Consider the following 12,886-nt stretch of genomic DNA (forward strand, 5'->3'; position numbering starts at 1 on the left):
TGGCACCAGTTTTTCTGGGGCTATTAACAAAGGTGGGGGCTGCTTTCAAAGAGCATGTTTCTTCTTGAATCATCCAGGGAGGTCCTTTTTAATATTTCCTGGAATATTTCATTCTTCTGGGAGAAGGGTGGGTGCTAGCTTTCTATTGTGATTACATTTGTCTTTTTTGCTACAGGATTACATTTGTTGCATTTAGTACAAGGTAGAAAAAACTTTCTAATCTTATTATTCTCAGGAATTTCTTGCTGCATGTAGTTTGTCAGTTTTGCAAGGAAGCTGGCAAAAAGGGACACATAGACAGTCCGACTGGTAATTTAATCAACTCTAACTTTTGGTGGCTTGTTTCTACATAACTTCATTGCTTCCTGGCTGACTTGGTATTGAAACATTATTTGAAACCTTTTTTTCAGCAATAGTATTCTTTTCCTACAGAAGTTATTGCTTTACTTCCTCCTCCAGGATTTTAAGGGGACTTTCCCTATTTGAACGATTCCTTTGTTTTATAAACTGTCATCAAGCTATTACAGCCAGTAGTGGGATTCTACCATTTCTGTCCGCCTCTGTACAACCGGTAGCTGTGAAGAGCAGCAGACACCAAACTAGTTCAGTGTCTTCTGCTGTTTTGGCCCACCAGCCTACCCGGAATCTTACCTGTCCTTTATTTCCTGCTTTTTCAACCTCAGCTGCTTTACACAACACAGCTGAGGTTGGAAAAGCATGAAAAAAGTGCTGCTCAGTTGTCTGGGCAGCTCAGCAGTTTGTTAATTACACGCGCACACAGCGCGCGTCAGGCACGCATGTGCAAGAAGCGCGCACATAGCCACTGAACTGGTAGTTACACTGGTCGGATCCCACCCCTGATTATAGCCTAACCCTCCTCTCTACTGAAATCCCAGTTAAATATCTGACTGGTAGCTGCTCAGTCTCTGCATTAAGCCAACCAGTGAATGGGAGACTGGACTTCTCTGGTTCACTTGTGTAGCTGTAAAACTGCTCCTCTTCTTAAGGTAATTTTTTCCTTTAATTCAGCCAGAATATCTTCACTGAGTTCATTTTATCATGTTCCAGACTCTCATATAATTGTGAACAGATCTTAAGCTTATGTGTAACATCTTCCAGTTTTTGGAAGAGTGTTCTATCCTCCCCTTCTCCAGTTACAACACTAGTAGAAAAGATGCTTTCAGGTAATAGATCTTTTTTTTAAATAAAAGTTTTTATTTTTTAAGACAAACATATACAAAAACACCATAAAAACATAAAACCATCTTCCATTTTATATATATACAGTGTGTCAGTTGGTTACAAATCTTTTGTGCTAACCTTTCATAATCATTACTCACAGCCTATATAAATTTTCACATTGTCAAACTAACATATGCTTATGTATTTACCAGTTATTAATCAACCATGACTAAACTATTTGTTCCATCATTTTATATGAGATATTCCAAATTTTATCTTAAAGTTTATATTGTACTTTCATCCAATGGTTATATATGTCTACATTATATTTTATATCAATCTATTACAAAATCATCTACTCTATTGCATTACCATGTCTTCTTGTCCAACCATTGATAAAACAAACCCCCTTATTTTATAAAATTGTTTATCTTCTTGCTCTCTGATTTCAAATGTCAATTTACTCATTTCAGCACAGTCCATAATTTTCTTAATAACTTCCTCCTGCATAGAATAGATGGAATATGTGCCTACTTCTTAAAAAAGCTATCCACTGCCATAGCCAAACCTCTAAGCATAATCTTTGAAAAATCTTTCAGGACCAGCTCCTTGCCTAACCTATGGTCACAAGCCACAGTCATCCCCATCTTCAAAAAGGGAGACCCAAGCCTAGTTGAAAATTACAGACCAATCTCCTTATGCTGCGTCACCTGTAAAGTCATGGAATCAATTATTAACCAATCCATCATCCTCCACTTAGAGACAAACAACCTACTCTCCAATAAACAATTTGGTTTCAGAAAAAAACTATCCTGTAATCTGCAACTCTTACACTGCAAAAACATATGGACGACACAACTCGACCAGGGCAAAGCAATAGACGCAATCTACATAGACTTCTGTAAAGCCTTTGATTCAGTGGTACACGACAAACTACTCCTAAAAATAAAATCCTATGGTATCTCTGGACAACTGAATAACTGGATAGAAGCATTCCTGGCAAACAGACAACAAATGGTCAAAATTGGGAGCGTCCTATCAAATTCTGTACCTGTCAATAGTGGTGTCCCCCAAGGCAGTGTTCTAGGACCAACTCTCTTCATACTCTACATAAATGACCTCTGCGATCATATTAAGAGCAATTGCGTTCTTTTCGCTGATGATGTAAAGCTGTTCAATACCACAGACAATACTGCTACCCTACAAAAAGATCTTGACTATGTATCAGAATGGTCAAACAAATGGCAACTTCAAATCTCAACAAATAAATGCTCTGTCTTACATATTGGCAAAAAAAATCAGAAAATAAAATACAAGCTGAATAGTCAAGAACTTGTTGATGACCCAAGCTCTGTAAAGGACCTTGGAATACTCACCTCTAATGATCTAAGTGCTAGAGCCCACTGCAACTACATAGCCAAAAAGGCATTAAGAGTTGTTAACCTAATCCTACGTAGCTTTTTCTCTGGTAATATCACACTGAAGCAGCAAGTCATATGTCTGAGACAGGACTCAAGACCACGGAAAAGGTGGAGGAAATCAGGTTTATTGCGCAACACGTTCAGAGCATTAGCATGACAGATTCTGAACACCCAGCTGCATCTGGGGTGGTTTTTTTTATACCCATAATGACCTCAGCATAGGTCTGGGCGTTTACCTTTAACACTTTCACAAATTACGGTCAACTGATTATACACGCATCTTAGGACATATAAATGCAATATCCTGTGTTACGGCAGGAACACGAAAGAGGATATGGTTTTCTTGCTTATTCTGTTATCTTACACCAACAATAATTTTCCATTCCCATCCTTAGTTGCAAGAGAAGCAGAGCTTTACTTCCTTAAAATATAAGTTCCTTATTTTCGCAACAAACAAAATACAGAAGTAAATGTGACCCTGAGTTGGTTCTAACCTATGACCTAGATTTCTATAATGTCCATATTTTATATGCCTTAATTGGTCCTGCTTCATTCCCCCCTTTGAAACTACACCCACATCAAGAGATTTAGTGTGCAGTTTCACATTCATCCAAATTTTGAGTAGTGGGATAAAGAGGACGAAGTTCTTCATATGTTCCTGAGGGGTCATGGGCCCATATTTTGCAATCCAGTCCTGGGGATTAGGAATGGTGATATTAACCCAATTACAATTATACAGGGAGCAGTCTTTAGACTCCAAAGCACGTGAGATTTGCAAGTTAATCCCCCTTCCCGAGGAGATGTACGTGGCCCACAGAGCACAGCTCCAATATGGGCAGTACCTCTCAGCCACATTACCACTGCAATCCCACCTCCCCCTCGCAGTAGGATTCTGGTAGGGGCATATGTATATATCGGCATGAGAATATGTCCTATGCCAGGAAAAGGATGTTCCACAGGAGGTGGGCCATTGGGACACCTTGCACACATCAAACAAAAAAGTTGCTGGGCTAGTAGGTGTCAGAATCCGAGTTTGAGCAATAATTGGACCGTGGCTATCCCCCTGACTCCTAACCACCAACCACGTTTGGGCAGGTTGTACCTTGGGATCAAAGCATTCATTCCTATGTGGGCAAATCGAGTACCAGGTCCCATTGAAACAACAAGGGGTGGGAGCCAACGTGCAGGTGTAGTGGGTATGGTATATCAGGGTAGTGCGAATCTCCCTTCCCCTTAATACCGTTTTGAGGCATGCAGTGCAATTGTTGGGACATAAGGGGTCCCGATCTAATGTAGGAGGGATCTTGTTAGCCTCGCTTTCACCCTGGGGTTTAGGAAATTTGGGCTTTGGTGCGGGGGCGTGGTATCTAGGATTTCTCCAATAAGGAGTGGGTACGATTCCACTATCCCTATAACACACAAGTCCCTGGTTTCCCATACATCGTTTGAAAGAGGCTTCCACTCGGAAGATGCCGGTGCATTTGTTCCCGATACAACCTGTAGGGGGGCTCCAGGTATCATAGATGCATTGGGGTAGACTAAAGTCTGTACAGGTTGCCGGTGTTCCTTTAGTATATCTGAGGCCACCCCTTCCATTCTTACACTCAGGGTGCATCTCACATTTCTGTCCCTTAGAGAGAGCGGTGGAGCTATCCTTAGGGGCTGCTGTGTAGCACATCTCCCCAAAATTTCCAGCACACCTTAACACTAATGCATTCTGCACCTGGCCGTTTTCCATGGGTAACATATAAAAACAATTGGAGGTAATATTGAAAATTGTGCAAGTAGGCGGAGTCGCAACATACGCTGTCAATATCCCCTGTTTATCAACACAGCCATCACACATAACACATATCGTGTTATTTTTCATACATTGCCAATACTTAGTCCCTTGATATTCGCACTGGGGAAGATTTGTAATACGACAGTTAGGGGGTCTATATTCAGTATAAGTGAAATGTTTACCTGTAGGTCTTAGCAAATAGCAATCCAGACATGTTTTAGTTTCCCTAGCATTAACCATTGGTGGGGGTTCATCCTCGAAAGGGTCTGGTGAGTACCACTCTTCCATTATGTCATCATCTAGGAGCAGCGGCTCCTCTGTTACCACCTTTTTCTGCCTCAGTGTTGAATATAGGTATAGTGAATTGATTGCAACACTTAGCACTAGGAGAATGGTTACAATCCAGACAGACGGCATAAGCCCTCTGCGGATGCACGCGGTTTCCCTTAACCTCTGACTAGCTTCCATTTCCCTTTATTCCCCCCTTTTTCCACAGCCCAGAACTAGGTACGGGAAACTCTAAACCTCAGGCGCCAAGGGAGACCCGTGCGATGGGCGTCAGCTTCCGGAGTAACGCCAGCAGGGGTGCGATGGTCTTCACCTCCCGTAGGTAGAGGGACAGCTTCCGGTGTGTCACCACTAGGGGAGAGCAAATCCTCTTCGTCTCCTGTAGATAGAGGGACAGCTTCCGGTGTGTCACCACTAGGGGAGATATCCTTCTTCGCCCTTTTCAGGATAACCTTAAGTGGAGAACCCGGGCAGGTTTCCACTTTCCAATAAGTAGTAATAATTTACTGGCCTCTTGGGTCAGGAGGGCTGTCCCAGCCACAGCCTTAAGACAAGTGGGCCACCCCTTGGCAACATTGTCAAGTTGTTTAGACAGGTATGCCACAGGGCGGTGCCAAGTGCCAATGACCTGGGTGAGGACGCCCACTGCAACATTCCGTTTAGTGTCCACAAATAGCTGGAATGGCTTTTCCAAATCTGGGAGGCCTAAACCAGGAGCTTGCAACAGGGCCTGTTTGAGTGAGAGGAAGCTGGCTTCCTCCTCACCAGCCCACTGAAGTGGGTCTTTATCGACCCCTTTCGTGGCCTCATAGAGAGGTTGTGCAATGAGGCTAAAGTTGGGAATCCATATACGACAGAAACCTGCCGCTCCCAGAAATCCCCTCAAGTCTTTTCTGCTAGTTGGCCTAGGAAGTTGACAAATAGCCTCCTTGCGCTCATGGCCTAGTGTCCTCTTCCCTTGTTCAATGTCATAACCCAAATACCTGACCTTCTGTAAAACTAATTGTGCTTTGTTCCTAGAGGCTTTATATCCTAAACTCTGCAAGAGGGAAAGTAAGCTTCTGGTATTGTCCCAGCAGAGTTCCTCATTGATTCCTGTCACTAGGAGATCATCTACATATTGCAACACCACGTCAGGGGCTGGGGTGTGCAATGCTTCTAGATCCCTGGCCAGAGCTGCCCCAAAGAGAGTTGGTGAATTTTTAAACCCCTGAGGCAGCCTTGTCCAAGTGTACTGCTGTTTTCGTCCTGTGACGGGGTTCTCCCATTCAAAAGCAAACAAGTGTTGGCTATGTTCATGGATGGGTATGGTGAAAAAGGCATCCTTTAAATCTATGACCGAGAACCACTGAGCGGCCTGGGGAATTAGGCCTAGTATCACATATGGATTAGGCACCACCGGATGGATGGTTACCGTGGCCAAATTAACAGGCCTGAGATCTTGCACCGGCCTAAAGTGGCCATCCCCCTTCTGGATGGGCAATATTGGGGTATTCCAAGGAGACTCAGTTGGCACCAGAATATTATATTCCAAATATATGTCAATAATATCCTGAATAGCTTGCATAATGTGGCGTGGTACGCCCTCTGGCGAATCCTCACAGGGGTTTTCATCGGCACTTCCTCTACCAGAATGGGTGGATGATGAGCTGCAAAGCCGGGGGGTTATCTTCTGCCCACAAATGAGGAACTTGGAACTGTCTCCACGTTTCCTCTTTCCTGTTGCTGAGATCTCTAGCGACCATAAGCCGCCAGGATTCCTCTAAGGGTACAGACAAATTCAACTTCCCATAACCCAGGTGCATGGAGCCGTCTTCTTTGAAGAATATTTGTGCTCGTATTTTACAAAGTAAGTCTCTTCCTAATAATGGGATAGGGCAATCGGGCATGTAGACAAACTGATGAGTAATAGCTTGGCCCTTTACTGTACACTCAAGGGGTTCTAAGAAGGGGCGTTGGGATGTACTCCCCGTTGCCCCTTGGATATTAATAGTCTCCCGAGAGGCTTGGGCCAAAGGCTGAGTTAGGACAGATCGGGTGGCTCCAGTATCTACCAAAAATGTGACAGGCTTGCCCCCCACTTTCAGGCTGACCATGGGTTCTGGGAGGCTTTCTGAACCCGGTCGGTTTCATTCCCAATCCTCAACCTGAGCCAAGCCCACAAGGGGAAGTCTTCCTAGACCCCTTCTCCCTTCCTGTCTTCCCCTGCCTCTCTCCACAGGCCTCCTATGGCCATCTTCCACCATAAAGGAGAGATTCCGTGGGGGGCCCATTCTGTCTCCAGGCCTGTCCCTATTATTCTTTTCAGGGCACTCCCCTTTCCAATGGCCTTGCCTTTTACAGAAGGCACACTGATTAGGGCCTAATTCCCATCTTCCCCCCCTTTGCAGACTGTTGCCCCTAGTCTGTAGGCCTGGCCCTGCACCTCGTGGGACATAGGCCTTCCCTCTTGTAGGGCCTGCAATGGCTGCTGCGAGTAACTCGGCCTTCCGTTGCATTTTTTGATCTTTCTTTTTATTTTCTTCTTTGTCCCTATTGGCAAATACCTTGCGGGCCACTTCCATCAGCTCGCTCATGGGCTTTCCCAGGGCACCCTCAAGACGTTGCAATTTACGTCGTATGTCCAAGGCACTCTGGGAAATGAATGCCATAGTCATCATACGCGCGTTCTCAGGGGCTGAGGGGTCTATAGGGGTGTACATACGGTATGTCTCTACCAGCCGGGTGTAAAATGCTTCTGGGCTCTCAGTGGGTTCCTGCAATACTAAAGCTGGCTTTGACATATTAATCACAGGCTTTCCTGCAAGGCGAATGGCTCGGACTACAAGGGACTGGTAATCCCTCAATCGTGTTTTCCCTTCATCAGTGTAAAGATCCCAGTCTGGGTTACTAGATGGGTATTTCTCATCCATGAGATCAATTAAAGAATGATTCAGTGTAACATCAGGTTTTAATATTTCACTGATTGCATTCCTAATTTTCTCCCTTTCCTCGGGGCTGAACAATGTCCCCATAAGTTGTTGGACATCTAGCCAATTGGGATTATGTGCATCCATTATTGTTTTCACTAAGTCTGCCACTTCCATGGGTTTTTCGCTGAATGGGCCGTAATGTAACTTCCAATTTAACAGGTCTGAGGAAGTGAAAGGTACATGCTGGAATAATGAGAGTGTGACTGACTCAGAGGGATTCCTAGGGTTAATGGCCAGTTGATCTACCTGCCTCAGAGAAGCTGTTAAAGAGGTTTTTTCTGGTTTTTTTTTCTCGAGTCCTGGCAGCAACTGGCTCTGTTCCAGAGGAAGTCCCTTCCCCTAATTCCAGACTCAGAGACTGTCGGAGCCTCTCAGTAGAAATAGGGTCAGGCCAGTTTTCCACTGGTGTAGAGGATGCCCGCTGGGGAGGGTCAGCCTGGGCTGATCGATCTGTCTTCTTTACATATGGGGACCACTGGTCCAGCTGAGCCATGAACCCAGAGACCCCTGATGATTCTTCATCTCCCCCTCCATCATCAAACCCTCCTGGTGGCACATATGGTGGGGGGTGTGGCGCTTCCTCAGGACAACTGGGTAACACCTGCGCAGTTTTAGTACTCTTAACCAAGGTGGGGGGTGATTCAATAGGTCCAGCCACACATCAATGTATGGTGCCTGATCTGGATGTCCTAGAGTAGGGTGGAAGACCAAGCGGTGCACCTGTACTGCAGTGGGGATGTCAAATGTACCTATAGTGGGCCACCCAAACCCAAATGTGGGCCACTCTGTCTCACAAAACTTTCGTAATTTTAATCTACTCCACTTATACCCATAATCTTGTGATTGGTATGCCTCTTTGAAATGTTTTAACATAACCTCCAAGGGAGTGACAGGAGTGCTTTCCTTACCACCCATAAGCCACCCTCTTAACCAGACAAGACAGTTTGAGGGAAAGGGTTGAAGAGGAGAGTAGGGGGTCTCTCCTTCTCCGGACACACCAAGGAGTCACATCCACACACACCCGACCCAAGGAGCCGGATGCACACGGTCTCCAATGGGAACTGCGGGCACCACTCGCTTTCTACTGACCCATGGTGCTGGACACTCACAGTCACCAATGGGAACTGCAGTAGTCTTTCTTCACAATCAGGCCTGACAATGCCACCCACCTTACCTTCTAAGAGAGGGTGATCAGTCCTCTCCTCCGTCCCTGCTTATAGGGAGGGATTATTTTCCCAGTGCAATACTTGCCTGCAGGCGTCTTCCTTTTTTCACAGCTGGCCAGCCCCCAGTCCTGTTCCTCTCACCCTTCAGTAGTGGTTCTTGGAGGTGCTGATCGCCGATACCAGGGAACAGAAGTCTAAGGAAGTCCCTCGGATTCAAATGTCCGATGGCGCCTGGGATGTTCCCCACAACTCACCGATACTCTGGCAGTCGGGATGGACCCCTCCAGAGGGCCTCAAGGCCCCTAGAGTCCCATCTGGGTCGCCATTAAATGAAGCAGCAAGTCATATGTCTGAGACAGGACTCAAGACCACGGAAAAGGTGGAGGAAATCAGGTTTATTGCGCAACACGTTCAGAGCATTAGCATGACAGATTCTGAACACCCAGCTGCATCTGGGGTGGGTTTTTTTATACCCATAATGACCTCAGCATAGGTCTGGGCGTTTACCTTTAACACTTTCACAAATTACGGTCAACTGATTATACACGCATCTTAGGACATATAAATGCAATATCCTGTGTTACGGCAGGAACACGAAAGAGGATATGGTTTTCTTGCTTATTCTGTTATCTTACACCAACAATAATTTTCCATTCCCATCCTTAGTTGCAAGAGAAGCAGAGCTTTACTTCCTTAAAATATAAGTTCCTTATTTTCGCAACAAACAAAATACAGAAGTAAATGTGACCCTGAGTTGGTTCTAACCTATGACCTAGATTTCTATAATGTCCATATTTTATATGCCTTAATTGGTCCTGCTTCAACACTACTAACCAGAGCATACAAAACATTTGCTAGACCAATACTCGAATACAGTTCATCAGTCTGGAACCCACATTACGTATCTGATATTAGCACAATTGAGAAAGTCCAGAAATATTTCACAAGAAGAGTTCTCCACTCCTCTACTCGTTGTAGAATACCTTATGCCACCAGACTTGAAATTCTAGATCTAGAAAACCTTGAATTACGCCGTCTTCGGTCTGATTTAAGCATGGTATATAAAATCATACATTGCAATGTCCTACCTGTCAATGAATACTTCAGCTTCAACCATAACAACACAAGAGCAAACAATAGATACAAACTCAAAGTTAACCGCACCAAACTTGATTGCAGGAAATACGACTTCAGCAATAGAGTGGTCAATGTCTGGAATACTCTACCCGACTCTGTAGTTTCTTCCCCAAACCCCAAAAACTTTAACCTTAGACTGTCTACTATTGACCTCACCCCTTTCCTAAGAGGTCTGTAGGGGGCATGCATAAGCGCACCAACGTGCCTACCGTCCCTGTCCTATTGTTTCTCTTATTCTTCTTTTATTTTTCTTATATGTACCCATTTCATGTATTCACAACTATGTATACACTTATACTTATTATCTTGTAAACAATTGGCAAATCAAATAAATAAAATAAATAAATAAATAAATAGGTATCTTTTCATTTTTCCAATTCTTAGCAAATACAATTCTAGGCGCTGTTAAAACATTTACAATCAAATATTTCAGTTCTTTATTGTATATTTCCAGTATGATTCCCAATAAAAAGATATCTGGTTTAAAGTCTATCTGTTGTTTTACCATTTTTTCCAACCATGTGTGGATTTTAGTCCAATATCTTTTTGTGTCCGGGCATGTCCATCACATATGGTAATATGAACCAGGTATCTGATGACATTTCCAACATTTATCTGATTTGTTCTTAAACATTCTCGCAATTCTCATCGGGGGTAGATGCCACCTGTAATAGACCTTTATTTTCAAGGAGTTTATGAATATTTTCTTTTGTTGCTGTTGTTCAATTTATTTGATACCTGCTATAGAAGGTTCCGTATAATTGATCAAATGTGCCTATTACATTTTCTCAATACATCTTTTTTTCAATATATGATTGACAAATTTTGCTGAACCTTTCTTGTTTACTTATTAACTTAGTGATAACACTTCTCCTAATTAAGCATGTTGGCATATTATAAAAGAACTGTAGAAGAAAAAGTCATATATGAAAATATCTGGTGGGAGAACAATCCAAGGTTTCTGCTTTTAAAATTCCTGGATGTTTCCATTTCTAGTTCCATCCCTTTCTGGAGAAGAATGAGTTCTACAATCTTTCCCACTGGAATCTTTACGTGGACCATAATGGAGAAATAGCTGCAGATATGGATATTGAGTTCTTGGTGATTTCACCCGAGGGGGACTTGATTAAAAGGAAACCGGGGAGTGTTGAAAGATTTGGTCAAAAGGAAGCTGGGGTGCATTGAAAGACAGAGAATTATTAAGGAATTTGCTCTTTCATGGATAAATCTGATCAACAAGGTGGGTCAAATATTGCTGTGTTTTCTCCATATTTCTAAAGATTGTGAGCCATTTCAAATGGGTTAACTCTAGTCACTATGGCAGATGACCCTCACTGGGAATTGAATGTATAGAAGAGAAAACTTAACATTTGTTAGATGGATTGTGGAAACTTCAGTACTATTCACAAAAGCATCCTTCAGATGCCATGATAAGAAATATTCCTTTAAACTGATTCAGTCATGTCCAATATTGGATGCTGGGTGATTATTCTTTAGGATGGACACCATGATATCAAGCAGGTGAGAAATATTCAAGTGCTAACAGGTGCCTCAGGTTCTTTGAGCCAGTGTCTGCATTCAGGTTAAGACTGATTCATATGAAATATAGTCATGACTAGTTAGAGGTCCTATTGGTGTATGTGAGAAATAAGCCTCACCTTGTCCAGATTGAGGAATGTCTCTCTTGAAAGGTCTCTGATGTTCTATAATCTTTTTAAGCAGCCCACATCTGCCCAGAATTATCCATGTCTCTCTTTCATTGCACTGGAATAAGCACATTCAGACATGGGCCCTATAGCCCAGGACCCGAACCTTGCCGAGCCAACTGACAGGCCACTGGGCCCAACATCCAGCCTTTGGGCCCAGCGTCACCTGCCATTGCAGTCCTCACCAACACTGGTACTGAGCCCTGATCCAATGGCCTCACTTGCAGAGCTTCCTGGGTACAATGAGGCACAGTATCCCATCGTAGCCTTGGACTGGCTAAACAGAACCAGGTCTGTGGTACCGGACCCAGATGAGATCCCAATCGCTGTGCCTGCCAGTTTCTAGTTGCCTCAAGAGCCACATCCCAGGGAGAAACAGACCAGGAAGGAACATCTGGCCTCTCCAAACCACACCCGTAGTACCTCCATGGTGTAGCTTCCTAGGGCTGGCAAATAGTCCCACTCTCCTTCCTCATCCTCCATCAGCTGTCCTTTCCACCACTCAAACTTCTTGGCAGCATGAACTCCTGGGGTAGATTGCCTGAAGGCAGCTTCCCATGCCATGGCCGAACTATGCCACCACTCTGCAGAGAAATTGGGCCCTTGCATCACCTCAAAACAACCCAGCCTTTGCTGGGTTGTCTCTAACTTGTACATCATGTGCCTTTGGTCTCACTGCAGGCTGATCACTGTCCCCCCTACCTGCATCTGGTGCAAGGTCCTCATTCAGCACCGGCTCCTCCTCGGTTCTGACACCCGTCACATGCTTCAGCCCCTCTTCCATCCCCTATCTTCAAAGTATCCTCAACGACACCAGCCAGTCCACAAGTGGCATGAAGAAGAAAAGGAAAAAATATATGAGCCCTGACTTCCTCTCAAGTATCCAAGTCCCCAGGCCTTGAGAATTCAGAAGCTAAAAAACTCTAAAAATAGTTAGTACTTTTTATTCAAACCTGAGGTGTGGCACAATTGAGTAACTGACATTTGAAAAGTTTCCCAGCACTCTATTTATAGCAAGAACATGCCCCTTACCACTCCCTAGCACCCAACAGCAGAATTCAATATCTTATCAGCAGTCTACCATTCTGTGCCTGTATTTCTGGCCTCTGTGTTCCACACACTGTCTCCTCTAGCACCAATCAGCTGGGCTTTGGAGAACTGTCAGTTAGCTGTGCAGTTGACAGGAGAATGCCATCATCGCTGGGATCGAGGCTGACACCGCCTACCAGCT

At 44.2% G+C, this 12,886-nt stretch overlaps 1 protein-coding gene across 1 annotated transcript in view; it reads left to right on the top strand.

The window, feature by feature from the left end:
- Positions 1–12,886, top strand: part of LOC148128549 (vomeronasal type-2 receptor 26-like) — a 73,287-nt gene that overhangs the window by 26,129 nt on the left and 34,272 nt on the right. The window lies entirely within an intron of this gene.

This window comes from Notechis scutatus, unplaced genomic scaffold, assembly GCF_049901735.1.
Source record: "Notechis scutatus isolate UNSWTSFEM ecotype Mainland unplaced genomic scaffold, rNotScu1.2 NSCUSCF26, whole genome shotgun sequence".
NCBI classification, from domain to species: domain Eukaryota; kingdom Metazoa; phylum Chordata; class Lepidosauria; order Squamata; family Elapidae; genus Notechis; species Notechis scutatus.